Consider the following 16,580-nt stretch of genomic DNA (forward strand, 5'->3'; position numbering starts at 1 on the left):
CATGACATGAATGCTGCAATTCAAGTACCACATTTAAATAATAAAACAAGCATGAAATTCAAATGCAAAAATTACCCCTGTAATTTTACAAGCTATATATGTACCTTAGAAATGTTTAAACATTTAATTTGGGAGGTATTTCATATGTTCCATGTGTGAAGCCTCGATATCAGACATGAACAAATAGTTAGGCACGCCTCTCCATTCTTTAGTGTGAAATTGCGTTATGGGATACCGCCTATCTTTTGGAGCCGGCAGCGTAGCTGACTCGGTCAGAGTGGCTATCGGAAGGTCTAATTAGCCCCTACACCCTCCATGATTTGCACTGCCTCAGCTTTTGAATACTTTTGCTTATGGCAAAAGTATGAGTGAATGCGCAAATGGAGGAGCAAGGTGAAGGGGAAGGAGAAGTGGGGGATTTGGGATGCCAGCCAGAGCATAGAGAATGATAGAGGCCTCTAGTGGCCAAAAGTCAGTATTAGTATGGGCAGCGCCACTGAGGGCGTCCACCATGCTTAAGCCATTTTAAAGTAGTCAAAGTAGTTAACTGGTTGGGGATTCCTGGGGTTGTAGCCTCAATAGCGCTGCCCATGCTGTCACAGACACTATAATAGCACAGATGTAAAGATGAGTCCTCCATCTATCTCTATGAGCCAGAGCTACTTCTTGTTCTTCTTTGAGATTTAATGGCGGACTACAACCTATACGTTGTATTGCCACCACCTTCTGTACGGGGTAGTGAACTGGAGAAAAATAAAACGACAACATACAAGAAAGTAAAATAGATTAATCAAAAACCCATCCCACTCCTTCAGTTACAGTCCAGTCAAGATCACATCCCTCAGGGGCGTGGGAGGGGGGAACATCTTCAGACAGTATTCGCTCTGCATTGTCTCAGCTGTTAGTTCCTGAAGACAGAAAAACCTTTCAGCCGCAGATAGAATTATGTCCCGTTTCTTGGACTTCTTGTTCTTTTAGGCAGTACAATTAATCACCTGCGCAATAAATGCCACATATTCCACCTTCTGCATGATCAGTGTGCAAGTTTCCCTCAACTGGTGAACGACATTCTGAATCTCCATAGGCTGCGGGGCATACACTGTAATAGCTTCCTCAGCTCCACTCTCTCCTTCAAATACTTCCTTCGACCTCCGTGTAGGAGGCCTGCTTGACAGCCCTGACCCTTGCCACTTCAAACTCCTTCACCCAGCAGGGCACTCCGGGGATTTGGGAGATCATATGATTCTTCAACAACACGTTCCCTGAACCGTATAGTGGATGGAAAGAGAGAGGAAAGCCTACAGGTTTTATTGACGTTTGATGAGTATCTAACCGATTCTTCTTTCCATTCACTACACGCTTCAGGCAACGTGTATCAACTACTCCTGGCATGTTCATGCTAACTCTGAAGAGTACATTTCCAACGAGATGCCCGAGATGATACCTTTTTACCTGAAATTGTCCAATATAAACTCTCATTTTCATTGCAAAACGTTTTCTGTTTGGAGTAAACGGTTTCTGCGGAAATGTTTTGCAACTGTTTGCTACTTGTCTTGGTCTGAATGAACACACCCCAGGTGAAGGCAATACTGAGAGAATAGGCATGCCTGTCATTCCTCTGCTAGGGAGACCGGCATGATTAATGCCTTGTTATTTTGAGTGCTACTTGTCTGCCTCCTCACTGAAACCTCCACCGCCTAGATTGGCACTTCACATACAGTGATATACTGTATATTTATTTTTTAGATCAACCCACGTCTACTTGCTACTATTGGCATGTATTACTGAGGCAATTCGATTAAGCTAGCCTTGGTGGTATAGAGTTTTCATTGTGACATATATTTAATGTAAAAGACATGTTGTGTGTTTCTGAACATTGCACCATGCTGTCTTGTTGACAGTATGACCAGGCGATGCAGTTTACTGGGCACAACTCGCTAATCACTTTTGCCCGGTCATATGGTGGTTCATAGCCCGGCCCTTACAAAAAGTCAGACAGGAATCCTGCAGGAATTCAATCTTTTGTGAAGGAATTGTGCAGGTGTCCCTGATGCTCCTGTAGGACTCCTACAGGAGTATGACTTACCTGCAGAAATGTTGAAAATCATGCACAAACATGACAATTCCTGCAATTCCGGTCGGCTACTACATCGTTGTGGACGTATGACAGGTAAGGTTTCATGCATTGTACAGAGGCTGAAGCTAAAAATAAATAAAAAATATCTATTGTGCTTGCCGTTTAAAAATAATAAATATCCAGAATAGTGGTGTTTCACTGTGAAGCGTATATTGCATTGCATTAATACTGCTGGTGTTTTATTTACAATGAGCAGGTTTGCATTGGGATAAATTCATACAACTATAACACCCATGCATAGTGTTAAATGACTCTGCTATTCACAATAGCTTGGTTTTATATTCACCTTACGCATTGATAACTAAACTATAGAAGATATGATGCAATACAACTAGATTAGAAGGCCTAGACTAATTCATCCTAATGTAAGAGAAATGCATTGGATACAAAATAAACGCTGGCATATTATAAAGGACAATGTACAATTTCATTATATGAATGCATATCAAACAGGAATATGTATTCAATTCAATGAATACACCATTGTACTATTATTAATGCCTTTCTCTCTCCCTGCAGTGGATTAGACAGATGATCTGCAGCCCCCAGATGCCCCAGCATCACAACCAGAACCGTGGGGAGACATCAACACTTGTTATTTTTAAGAAATATTAACCCTTTTATTGGTTTTCCTGTATCTGTGCATGAATGCTTAGAACATAGTCCATTGTACAACAGTTTTATTAGTCGTATGTTGGTGGCACCTTAATTGGGGAGGACAGGCTTGTGGTAATGGCTGGAGCGGAATTGGTGGAATGGGATCAAATACACCAGACACTAAATGCTTACTTGCAGGTTCCTTCTCGACAATGCAACAACAATAATACATAATAATAAAAGATAAGAATACGAACATAAAGTAAATGGCTCAGTAGAATAGAATACATTTTAAAAAATATAGAAGTACAATACAGGAAGGCACAATTTATATTCCAATATTACACATGTTTTGGGGAAGGGGGGATTGGGAGGCAAGTGTTTAAATTGTGCAGCATTTAGCAATCATAATAAGAGTCTGGTAACAGCAGTTGTGTGTGTGTGTGTGTGTGTGTGTGTGTGTGTGTGTGTGTGTGTGTGTGTGTGTGTGTGTGTGTGTGTGTGTGTGTGTGTGTGTGTGTGTGTGTGTGTGTGTGTGTGTGTGTGTGTGTGTGTGTGTGTGTGTGTGTGTGTGTGTGTGTGTGTGTGTGTGTGTATGGGTGAGTGAGTGCATGTTTGCTAAGGTGCAGAGAATCAGAGCAGGTGGTCAGTCCAGTTCAAGTGTTCAGCAGTCTGATGGCTTGTAGATCGAAACTATCTCTGAGCCTGTTGGTATCAGACCTCATGCTCCGATATCGTCTGCCCGACGGTATCCAGACCCACTGTTGGTAAGTAGGGGTATGGCTTTAAAACACTAAAGTGCATTATGGGTAACGTAGTAGGCTAACATTCGTTTTTGATGCAATTGTTGTGGTGGGAAGATGTAGCCAAACTGTAAGCCACACTCTTTTTCCTCCGTTAGCTCACTATTTTATTTTGTCATTCAGATTACCTCACATGGTGTACAAGTTTAATAAATGTCAACTACTTCAGTGGAATTCCAGACTAACTCGTCATTAGCAGCGGATAAGATCAACAAATGTGGGATTTACCCCAGAGCATCCGTAAATTGCTCTGGCCCTGGAGCTAGCAAGTGAAGGCTCCCCAGAGCCGTCCCGACTACGGTCTGGAGGCGAGGCAGGAAAGGTAACACCAGTATTCACTCTTTTGAGAGTTTTTCACAAGTCAGCCTCGGAGAACGAAAGCACCTGGTCGTCAGGAGCAACGAGAGTCTTCCTGGATGGCTCAGTATTGTCTGCCTCGAAGCGAGCATAGCCACTGAGCAGAGACATTAGTTCAACGTCTAGTTTTGATTTACAGTACATTTGGTTGAATTGTCAACTAATGTGAATTCAATGTGAAATCGACAAAATAAATCAAGAAAATGTCCCTTAAAGACTAAATGTCCTTATATTGATTACTTTTTTTCAAACATATATTTTGGTGGTTGAAATTATGTGTAAACAACGTTGATTCAACCAGCTTGTGCACAGTGGGTAGAATGTGTTAAGCTCGTCTGAGAGAGGCTTCGGTGGGCACCACACAGCTGGATTTGCCTTTGTAGTCCATGATAGTCTGTAGTCTGTAGTCCTTGCTCATTTACATTTCTATTGGGACAAACCACTGCGATGCTGTTGCCTCCCATCTTTTCCTACCCAAGGGTCTGATGAGTGCTTCCTACGCCAAAACGTATACCTGTTTGGTTTGTTTCCCCGTGAATAAACTCAGATCTATGCAGAAACAGTGCTCCTTTTTCTTTATTTTCCTGGATGTATACCTGTTGAAGTATCCCGGGGTAGGGACATTTCCTTGGATCTGGTACTAGGCTAAGACAATATTGCATAGTTACAACAAAAAAAATCTCATTCATGAACGGACTTCGGATGTTAACATTTTCCACAGAAACTCTTTTGGTCACAGCCCAGGAGTGTTCGCCAAGTAAATCCGCCAAGCTAGATGGACGGATGTACATTTTTGTTCTCCGTTCTTTGCCCTTCTTTGTTCTTCTGTGGATCGCTCTCTCTCCCATTCTCTCCGTCATTGTTCCCATGGTTCTTGGCCCTCTCCCTTAACCTCCCTCTCCCTCACGCTTTCATCCCGCTGACGGTGGCTTTTATCCTTTGAAGTTGTTTCCCCGGAATATCTTTCCAAAGCACTTTCTCTTGTTTTCTTCCTCTGGCTACATGGCTTAACCACAAAGGACAGCTCCCTTTGTTCGAATACAGATGAGGATGAGCCTCTTCTAGTTTCCATTGATATACTGTGCAGTGACGAAGACCTCTTCATCACGTCATACTCACTCCGGCCTCCATACTAACAGCGTGAGGGTGAGAGCAGAGTACACTATACTGTACATGCATTAAGGATTGTTTATCATCAGTATCTGCATCAGTATGTCTGCGTCTGTACACTCTAATCAAAGTTGTTGTTTGGAATAATCTGATATGACGGTTGAAGTACGATGATAGTAAACATGGAAAATCTCTGTCATTTCAGGTTTATTGATCCTCTTTGGGAGTGAGGAAAAGGGGAGCGACCCAGAAAAAGGGGTGGAGTGACCCTGGCCCCAAGCTTGTTGTGCTGTTTGTCTCTTTGTCTGTCCGTCCATCCATCCATCTCTCTGTCTATCAGGTCACATAGGCCTACCAGCCATGGGGGAGAGGCCTGGGTAGACACTTTATTGTTTACAGCGACAGAGAACATCTTGTCTGCTGAGACTCACGTGTGACGAGGCGAGAGCCAGCATCAGTACAGCTATTATACGCAATGCACTATATTGATTTTTTTACATGGCGCTTTCGTCTAACAGGCTATTGAAGAGCCTGTTAAAAAAAGAACTGTTGCTTAGAAAGTGTTTGCGGGGGTGGATGGTTAGTTTGTAGGCCGATCATGGACATGCAGAAACTCACTCAGCTCAATTACAAGGACGACGGTTTCCACGGCAACCACTCACCGTGCCGCATTACACAGTGTGTGATTCGTTTGGCCCATCTTCTCAAGGACTCTTAACCCTGTGTGTCTGCACGTGAGCGAGGTGCATGAGTGTGTGCCTGCGTGTATAAGTATTTGTGTATGACGTGCGTGTATGTCGTCTTCCTCTTCAAACTGTACCCCATCTACTCCTATACTACCTCCTATAACTACTATTCTCCACCTCTTTAAGGAATACCTAGGATAGGATAAAGTAATCCTTCTAACCCCCCCCCCCCCTTAAAAGAGTTAGATGCACTATTGTAAAGTGGTTGTTCCACTGGATATCATAAGGTGAATGCACCAATTTGTAAGTCGCTCTGGATAAGAGCGTCTGCTAAATGACTTAAATGTAAATGTAAATATACTAAATCTAAATCAATTCAAATAGAATCAAATAGAGTCAATGCAGTGTGTCCCTGTTAGAGGGTAATGCTGTAGAACATACACAGTTGTTGAGGTAAGGCACAGTTCAAGCTACGGGCTTAAGCGGCAAAGTCAATGTGACTCTCAGCTGACTGATCCTTGAAACGTTTTCCCAGTTAGTCACATGACCAGTCTTTAACTGCCGCAGTGCTATCACAACACTGTCAGAGTTGGCTACACTCATGACTGGCAAAGGCAATTGTGATTCTATGGCTGTTCACCCTACTGACAGATATCCTGGAGTTTGATAGAAGGAAAATACCCCAGGCCAAGCTGGTAAAGATCATGACTCATTTATCACTATGAGACTTGGGGCATCAGTGAAGGAGAAGGCCTGAGGTGACCATATGGCACTGCAGAATAACACAGCTGGTCTTCAGTCTGTCTGACTGGCACTGACCAGAGTGACTGAGGGAGACGATATGAAGGGTAAGGGAGCTCAAGTCATCACGGACTGGGGATATCATTTACAGTAGAAGTTTGTGTCAAACCAAAACAGAAGTATAGAAGCCCGACCTGAAAGTTAAACCTTGAATAGCTGAGCCTCTATAAATCATTAACACTGAACGGGTTCCCACTGTGCACACCCTGGTTGAATCAACAGGTTTCCTCGTCATTTCAATGAAATTACATAGAACTAACTTGAATTGACCTCTGTGGCTCAGTGGCTTGGGTCTTTGAGTGTGTTTGTTTGTGTGCATGCATGTATGTAAAAACGTGCGTTGGCGTGTGTGTGTCCCTGTGTGTGTTCAGTGACATTCCCTCTGTCTTCAGAGACCATGCATCATTGCCTGTCCTCCTTAGATCACTGTGACAGGTGGGGTGTGAGTTCAGACACACTGCCAAGGCAATATCTCTGTGTGGTACTCAGGGGAACCCAGGAGAACACCCAGGAAGTCACGGTCGTTGACTTGCAGGACATTAATAGTAGTCACAGATAGACTGACACTGTGGCCAGTGAGACTGCGAGGGGACTGTTTTAGGTAGTGTTATGAAGTTCGGCAACACTTTCAATCATCCTACTGATGACAAATATTCTATTCGATTTGATTTCCTGTACGGATTTATCCTTAGCTGGCTGGGGATTTTGTGGTTTATTCAACAACACGTCTCCTTTAATAACCTGTGGTTTTCCTCCATTTGTCATGTCTGTTGCAGTAAGCTACCCATCTGTGTTCCTGTGGCTGAAGACAAGGCAATGACAGGTCTGTAATGAAACACAGTAATACCTGTACAGATATATAATTTATATTCCATGTTAGAGATAGGGTGGAATCTGTCACCTTTAATCTAATAGAAAATGTGATAGGTTTGATGGTGTATCATACTGTACAAAACATACAGTTGAAGTCGAAGTTTACATACGCTTAGGTTGAAGTCATTAAAACTAGTTTTTCAACCACACATTTCTAGATTACAAACTTTTGTTTTGGCAAGTCGGTTAGGACATCTACTTTGTGCATGACACAAGTAATTTTTACAACAATTGTTTACAGACAGATATTTTAACTTATAATTTAGTGCATCACAATTCCAGTGGGTCAGAAGTTTACATACACTAAGTTGACTGTGCCTTTAAACATCTTTGAAAATTTCAGCAAATGATGTCATGGCTTTAGAAGCTTCTGATAGGCTAATTGATATAATTTGAGTCAATTGGAGGTGTACCTGTGGATGTATTTCAAGGCCTACCTTCAAACTCGGTGCCTCTTTGCTTGACATCATGGGAAAATCAAAATAAATCAGCCAAGACCTCAGAAAATAAATTGTAGACCTCCACAAGTCTGGTTCATCCTTGGGAGCAATTTCCAAATGCCTGAAGGTACCACGTTCATCTGTACAAACAATAGTACGCAAGTATAAACACCATGGGACCACGCAGCCGTCATACCGCTCAGGAAGGAGACGCGTTCTGTCTCCTAGAGATTAACTTACTTTGGTGCAAAAAGTGCAAATCAATCCTAGAACAACAGCAAAGGACCTTGTGAAGATGCTGGAGGAAACAGGTACAAAAGTATCTATATCCACAGTTAAACGAGTCCTGTATCGACATAACCTGAAAGGCTGCTCAGCAAGGAAGAAGCCACTGCTCCAAAACCTCCATGAAAAAGCCAGACTACAGTTTGCAACTGCACATGGGGACAAAGATCATTCTTTATGGAGAAATGTCCTCTGGTCTGATGAAAGATGATCTTTCGTTATGTTTGGATGAAAAAGGGGGAGGCTTGCAAGCCGAAGAACACCATCCCAACTGTGAAGCACGGGGGTGGCAGCATCATGTTGTGGGGGAGCTTTGCTGCAGGAGGGACTGGTGCACTTCACAAAATAGATGGCATCATGAGGGAAGAAAATTATGTGGATATATTGATGCAACATCTCAAGACATCAGTCAGGAAGTTAAACCTTGGTCGAAAATGGGTCTTCAAAATGGACAATGACCCCAAGCATATTTCCAAAGTTGTGTCAAAATGGCTTATGGACAACAAAGTCAAGGTATTGGAGTGGCCATCACAAAGCCCTGACCTCAATTTAACAGCTCAATAAAATACAGCAGATAAAATACAGGAAGGCTTATATCATCACACCCTGTTTTTATTGTTTCTTTCCATTCCTGTGATCATAACCTAGCCAGGTTTACATCAAAATACACAGGCACAATTACTGATCATTGAATGTCTCACCCAAGTTCTAAGCTATAATCTGTAAACCTATCTCGAGCAACCATTTAATTCTCAGGGGAAAAAAGCTGAAGTTCTTTAAATGCGAATCAAATCAAATCACATTTTATTTGTCACATACACATGGTTAGCAGATGTTAATGCGAGTGTAGCGAAATGCTTGTGCTTCCAGTACCGACAGTGCAGTAATATCTAACAAATATTCTAACAATTCACAACAACTACCTAATACACACAAATCTAAAGGGGTGAATAAAAATATGTACTTCTAAGTATATGGATGAGCGATGGTGAAGGTGCATTAGACAATATAAAATACAGTATATACATGTGATATGAGTAATGTAAGTTATGTAAACATTATTAAAGTGGCATTATTTAGAGAGCATTGTATAAAGTGACTAGTGATCCAGGTAATAAAGTGACCAGTAATTGGGTCTCAATGTAGGCAGCAGCCTCTCTGAGTTAGTGATTGCTGTTTAGCAGTCTGATGGCCTTGAGATAGAAGCTGTTTTCGGTCCCAGCTTTTATGCACCTGTACTGACCTCGCCTTCTGGATGGTAGCGGTGTGAACAGGCAGTGGCTCGGGTGGTTGCCACCTTCTTCACTGCTGTCCCTTCGAAACATTGTTGGTGTTACCACAGCTCTGTAACTGTTAATTGCGATAGACATAGGAGGATGTGTGTCTTTGAGAATTGCCAGCGTGAGATCTGTCTGAAATGGGTACAAAAACTACCCGCAAAATAGTAACCTCAAGACACCATTCTAAACGTCAACAATGAAGTTGCCGACTCCGGGATGCTGGCCATCTAGGCAGAGTTCCTCTGTCCAGTGTCTGTGTTCTTTTGCACATCTTAATCTTTTCTTTTTATTGGCCAGTCTGAAATATGGCTTATTCTTTACAACTCCACCCAGAAGGCCAGCATCCCGGAGTCGCCTCTTCACTGTTGACATTGAGACTGGTGTTTTGCGGGTGCTATCTAATGAAGCTGCCAGTTGAGGACTTGTGAGGCATCTGTTTCTCAAACTAGACACTCTAATGTACTTGTCCTCTTGCTCAGTTGTGCACTGGGGCTTCCCACTCCTCTTTCTATTCTGGTTAGAGCCAGTTTGCGCTGTTCTATGAAAGGAGTAGTACACAGCATTGTACGAGATCTTCAGTTTCTTGGCAATTTCTCGCATGCAATAGCCTTCATTTCTCATGACAAGAATAGACTGACGAGTTTCAGAAGAAAGTTCTTTGTTTCTGGCCATTGTGATCCTGTAATCGAACCCACAAATGCTGATGCTCCAGTTCCTCAACTAGTCTAAATAAGGCCAGTTCATTGCTTCTTTAATCAGAACAACAGTTTTCAGCTGTGCTAACATAATTGCAAAAGGGTTTTCTAATGATCGATTAGCCTTTTAAAATTATAAACTTGGATTAGCTAACACAATGTGCCATTGGAACACAGGAGTGATGGTTGCTGATAATGGGCCTCTGTACGCCTATATAGATATTCCATTAAAAATCAGCCATTTCCAGCTACAATAGTCATTTACAACATTAACAATGTCTACACTGTATTTCTGATCAATTTGATATTATTTTAATGGACAAAAAATTTGCTTTTCTTTCAAAAACAAGGACATTTCTATGTGACCCCAAACTTTTGAACGGTAGTGTTTACCGATACGTTTTTTAAGAATGTCACTTTTAAATGCTTCATAATTTGCTCACTCAAGCTGTATATGAGTTGATCTACCTGACCAGTATCAGGCAAGCAAAAAAACCATCTCCATCTAAAGTTCAGTTCATTCAAAATCGAGAACAATGGAGGTCATTGATGTCAATAACACTGACAGGTTCCAGCTCCTGTGAGCTTTTCATGGCTCAATAACACACAGTTGCCAACACTGGCACTAGAACTCTGTCTGTTATGGAGGTGTCCCTGTAGACCCGGCAGAGAAAGACAGCCACGCAGCGCGATCCATCTTACAGTACATAAGCACTAAGCCTCTTCAATTAACCTGCAATTGATCTGCATGCACTTGGTAGTTTTCTCATTGGCCACTTGGCCCATGTTCAAAGTGCAACATAGGAAATAAAATGCCAAAGTTCCTGATTCAATCTCCTATCTTTCTCCACAGCTTCTAAACACCTTTAATGTAAGAGAAAGAGTACTCTGTAGTTGCTAAATAATTTAGCTTTCTTCTGATAAATAATTTAGCTATCCTCTGCTTTTCGGAACTGTCCAGAACCTTTAAAAGTTCATATACTCAAATAATGTTGTTGACTCGATCTATACTTGTATTAGTGGCCAAAGCATACATTTGAGAAGAAACACTTAAAAAAAAACACTTCTAACTTCTTTGTCAAACAGACCGTTTAAAAAATGCTTCCCATTTCCTCATAGAGTATTATGTCATACTCCCGAGGAGGATGAGCTGGCCAATCAGCAGTCTAGAGGAGGATGAGCTGGCCAATAAGCGGTCTACTCGCCAAGATGATCATCAAGGACCTCAGCCACCCGAGCAAAGGTCTGTTCACATCGCTACCATCTATTTTATTTATACCTGGTTTTACCAGGTAAGTTGACTGAGAACACATTCTCATTTACAGCAACAACCTGGGGAAAGGTTACAGGGGTGAGGGTATGAATGAGTGGTGCAGTGGTCTAAGACACTGCATCTCAGTGCAAGAGTTGTCACTGCAGTATCTGGTTTGAATCCAGACTGCATCACATCTGGTTGTGATTGGGAATCCGATAGGGCGGCGCACAATTGGCCCAGCGTTGTCCGGGTTTGGCTGGGGTAGGCCGCCATTGTAAATAAGAATTTGTTCTTAACTGACTTGCCTGGTTAAATAAATAAAAATGAGCCAATTGTAAACTGGGGATGATTAGGTGATCATGATGGAATGAGGGCCAGATTGGGAAATTAGTTGGGACACCAGGGTTAACACCCCTACTCTTAAGATAAGTGCCATGGGATCTTTAGTGAACACAGAGAGTCAGGACACCCGTTTCACATCCCATCCAAAAGATGGCATCCTACACAGGGCAATGTCCCCAATCACTGCTCTGGGGCATTGGGACCAGAGGAAAGGGTGCCTCATACTTGCCCTCCACCACCACGTCCAGCAGCATCTGGTCTCCTGCTTCAGAAGCAAGCACACAGTGGGATGTAGGGTAGTATGCTGCTGGCTAGAAGGCAAAGACAGTACAGGTGGATCAAAGCTGGGACCGAGAGACTGAAAAACAGCTTCAATCTCCAGGCTATCAGACTGTTAGCTGTTAAACAGTCCCCACTAGTACTCTGCCCTGAACCTTATACTGTATTCTAGTCATGGCTCAACCTATATAACTTATGTTTCTATTTTTTTTTATTATGGGTGTATTTTATTTTTTTATTGCTAGATATTACTGAACTGCTGGAGCTAGAAACACAAGTATTTTGCTGATATACCAACTGCAAATATGTGCATATGTGACCAATAAACGTTGAATTGATTTTACATGAATTTATATTTTTAACGATCGTATACGGCCACACCATTGTGTTGTTAGGAACACGCCCACACCATTCCAACACAGAAAAAAAAATACTTAAAATAATTATAATAATTGGAAGGAAAACTATTTCACTCATATTGTAAGTAATTATAGATCATATATCAAATACATCTGGAAACACTGGACACTTACTTTAAGATATAACATAGTTGCAATTGCGTTCTAGCATCAGCCTAAGCAGAGAGATCCTGTACATTTTAATTCAATCAACTTTTTTATTTTATCTAAATAAGTATTGATTATATATATACAGTGCATTTGGAAAGTATTCACAACCCTTGACTTTTTCCACAATTTGTTACGTTACAGCCTTATTCTAAAAGGATTGAATTGTCTTTTTCCTCAACAATTTATACACAACACCCCATAATAAACATTTTGCTCATTTATAAATACAAAAAACTGAAACATCACATTAACATAAGTATTCAGACCCTTTACTCAGTACTTTGTTGAAGCACCTTTGGTAGCGATTACAGCCTCGAGTCTTCTTGGGTATGACACTACAAGCTTGGCACACCTGTATTTGGGGAGTTTCTCACATTGTTCTCTGCAGATCCTCTCAAACTCTGTCAGGTTTGATGGGGAGCGTCGCTAAACAACTATTTTCTGGTCTCTCCAGAGATTTTCAATTGGGTTCAAGACCGGGCTCTGGCTGAACCACTCAAGGACATTCAGAGACTTGTCCCAAAGCCACTCCTGTGTTGTCTTGGCTGTGTGCTTAGGGTCATTGTCCTGTTGGAAGGTGAACCTTCGCCCCAGTCTGAGATCCTGAGTGCTATGGAACAGGTTTTCATCAAGGATCTCTCTGTGCTCCGTTCCTCTTTCCCTCGATCCTGACTAGTCTCACAGTCCCTGCCACTGAAAAACATCCCCACAGCATGATGCTGCCACCACCGTGTTTCACCGTGGGGATGGTTCCAGGTTTCCTCCAGACGTGACTCTTGGTATTCAGGCCAAAGAGTTCACCTTGGTTTCATCAGACCAGAGAATCTTGCTTCTCATGGTCTGAGAGTCCTTCAGATGCCTTTTGGCAAACTCCAAACAAGCTGTCATTTGCCTTTTACTGAGGAGTGGATTCCGTCCGACCACTCTACCATGAAGGCCTGATTGGTGGAGTGCTGCAGAGATGGTTGTCCTTCTGGAAGGTTCTCTCATCTCCACAGAGGAACTCTGGAGCTCTGTCAGAGTGAACATCAGGTTCTTGGTCACCTCCCTGACCAAGGCCCTTCTCCCCCGATTGCTCAGTTGGGCCGGGCGGCCAGCTCTAGAAAGAGTCTTGGTGGTTCCAAACTTCGTCCATTTAAGAATGATAGAGGCCACTGTTTTCTTGGGGACCTTCAATGTTGCAGACATTTTTTGGTACCCTTCCCCTGTGCCTCGACACAATCTTGTCTCTTAGCTCTACGGACAATTCCTTTGGCCTCAGGGCTTGGTTTTTGCCATTCCAAATCATGTCTAATCAATTGAATTTACCACAAGTGTACTCCAATCAAGTTATAGAAACATCTCAAGGATGATAAATGGAAACAGGATGCACCTGAGCTCAATTTCAAGTCTCATAGCAAAGGTTCTGAATACTTAAATCTTTTTGAAATTTGCTAACTTTCTAAAAACCTTTTTTCGCTTTGTCATTATGGGGTATTGTATGTAGATTGATGAGGAAAAATATGAATTTAATACATTTCAGAATAAGGCTGCAACGTAACAAAATGTGGAAAACGTCAAGGGGTCTGAAAACTTTCCGAATGCACTGTATATATCGATCGACAACCTGCAAGCCAGTTGGTTCGCAAAAGCAGCTGAAAGGCTAGCTACCAGCTAGCTAGCTACCTTGCTATTGTTTTTATTTGAATTAAGAATAAGTGTCAGTCAGCGCCTTGGATATGGCAGAGGAATGTCGAAAGGGAGATTATCTCTCAAGCGGTTACTCCAAGGTGGACTATTCCTGTTATTGATGTTCATTGAGCTTCTGAAGCTGGAGTGACGATTTCCATCACCAATGTGGGTGCTACAGAACATTTTGGGAGCGGTTTATCACGGAGTCTACAGAGAGCGACAGGGGATGGGGTTCCTGATCTGTCCCCCTGTCTTTCCCCCTGCTGGAGGTGACCACCCACCCCCCTGCACAAGCCTGCTCCATCTGTGCCTGCTGACGAGCAGGACTGTGAGGCGGACGACAGCTCAGATAGTGAAGTGGAGACAGTTCGAGTCCGAGTCAGCTATCATCTGGACTTACACCGCCGTGGAAGATCTTTGTCCATGCAGCCCATAAACTATCAATTTACTTGATTCTTGTTTTAGCTCTTTTAAAGAATCTTTGAGATTGTTCTTGTAATTACGTTTTATTTTTAGAGCCCCCAATGGAAATAAGTCAGACTTTCTGTTATCCCTGTCATGTTTACAAAATGTATGTGCTGTGTGTATATGTATTTTTAACTGGCAAAATGCAATCTATCAATCAAGAATAACGTAGCCTGATGTTTAATTTTTGCTAGCGCTATTTTTACCTTCAAAGATGTTATTCTACAAGACTCTATCCTCCAGTTTAAGAGGAACAATTGCACCTTCTCACTGGGACGGAAGGTGTTGATCAGTATAAAAGAGTGTGGATTTTATATTTTAGTGTCTATACAGGATTTTAGAGCAGGAAACAGCCCTGGAGGTGAAACAGACAGTCTCTTGAGATGGACACAGATAAAAATGACTGCAAAAGTGTATGGTTTGTTTCAGCGACAACAAGGTCATTGCCGATGAGAGCGAAAGCGATACACAGCCAGAAACATCCTTTTTCCGGCTTGATGAAAACCTCTGATAAGGTAGAGACTGAGAAATAGAGATGTTGGCAACACAATAACTCTGCACTCAGAGGGGAAACAGGCAACTTCCAATAGCAGTGATATTTATTTCCAAAAGGCACTCACTACATTTAATGTAATGGTGGCATAAGTAATACTGTGAACAACGTCCAAATACTGAGCAGGTGTTGCCCATTCTACCTCAACATGTGCAGTTACAAAACGCTATGCTAAGCATCTTCTTGTGAAGCATGTGGTGGTATACAACTAATACCAAATAGCATGATAATATATTTGGAAAATATCATGCTTTTTAGTTCTATATCTTATTTAAGCTTTAAATGTTGCATTTCTTTGTAGCGTTTTTTTTATAACAAACATAGATTGAAAGTTCATAGCTGCATTCACACTAGGCTAATGCTGCACCCATATTAATGCAAACACAAATAATGGGAAGACTGTGTACATACATAACATTTTTGGTGTGGATAAACGTGTGTGTGTGTGTGTGTGTGTGTGTGTGTGTGTGTGTGTGTGTGTGTGTGTGTGTGTGTGTGTGTGTGTGTGTGTGTGTGTGTGTGTGTGTGTGTGTGTGTGTGTGTGTGTGTGTGCGTGTGCGTGTGTGTGTGAGAGAGCGAGAGAGATTGAGAGATGCGTAGGGGTATTGTTATTTAACCCATGCACCTTAAAGGGTTTGTAATGACATTATTGTAATACAATTAGTAAACCACAGTCAAGACGCAAAGTGCACGTTTGACTCATGCACGTTCTCAGTGTCATCATCTCTCCTCTGTAATATGAACATATAGATGTACTTCACAGACGTTACATGGTACACTTAAATCAAGTATAACAAAGATGTCAGCTAACAGTAACACACTGTATTCAAGCAAATCATTGTATCGATGTACGGTATCATACAAGTTTGCGCCAAAAAAACATCCGTCTCACAAATTTGACAGTATCCTGTCTAAGCAATTAGGGCCATTTGTCCTTCCTGCAATATGGCTTACCTTCCGTTCCATTGTCATAAGCTGTCATCTTCAGAAAAGCAATTCTAAGTGCAACCAAAGCTCCTCTAATGCTACAAAGTGTGAATGCAGTATACTTTAGAAACATTTCAACGACAACATTAGGACCACAAGCCCTGAGATTGTGTTAATGAAAGTTCATGAACTTAATAGCGTAATCACACACTTTCAAGACAGTTTAGCTCAAGGACCATGCACAGACAACATTGTGGTTGTTTTTTATAATTTTTTTCATACATTTTCAGAGTTTATGTGTCGTGACGGAATGAGAACAAAGTCGTACATTTCACAATAACCAAATCCAGGTGAGTCTCCAGTTGTTGTTCTTGTTCAATTGTTGCTCTATTCTCAGCAGCTCAGTTCTCATGTCCTAAAATGACCTCAGATATGTGTTTAGGACCAGCACCGTC

General features: G+C 41.9%; 1 long non-coding RNA gene across 1 annotated transcript; it reads left to right on the forward strand.

Moving 5' to 3' along the window:
- The first annotated feature begins 6,853 nt into the window (after window positions 1-6,853).
- Window positions 6,854-11,302, forward strand: LOC129817282 (uncharacterized). Its single transcript, XR_008753688.1, has 3 exons — window positions 6,854-7,092; window positions 7,268-7,314; window positions 11,184-11,302. It is a non-coding gene; the product is annotated as an uncharacterized LOC129817282 (long non-coding RNA).
- The last annotated feature ends 5,278 nt before the right edge of the window (window positions 11,303-16,580 follow it).

Source organism: Salvelinus fontinalis, chromosome 20, assembly GCF_029448725.1.
Source record: "Salvelinus fontinalis isolate EN_2023a chromosome 20, ASM2944872v1, whole genome shotgun sequence".
Classification (NCBI taxonomy): Eukaryota; Metazoa; Chordata; class Actinopteri; order Salmoniformes; family Salmonidae; genus Salvelinus; species Salvelinus fontinalis.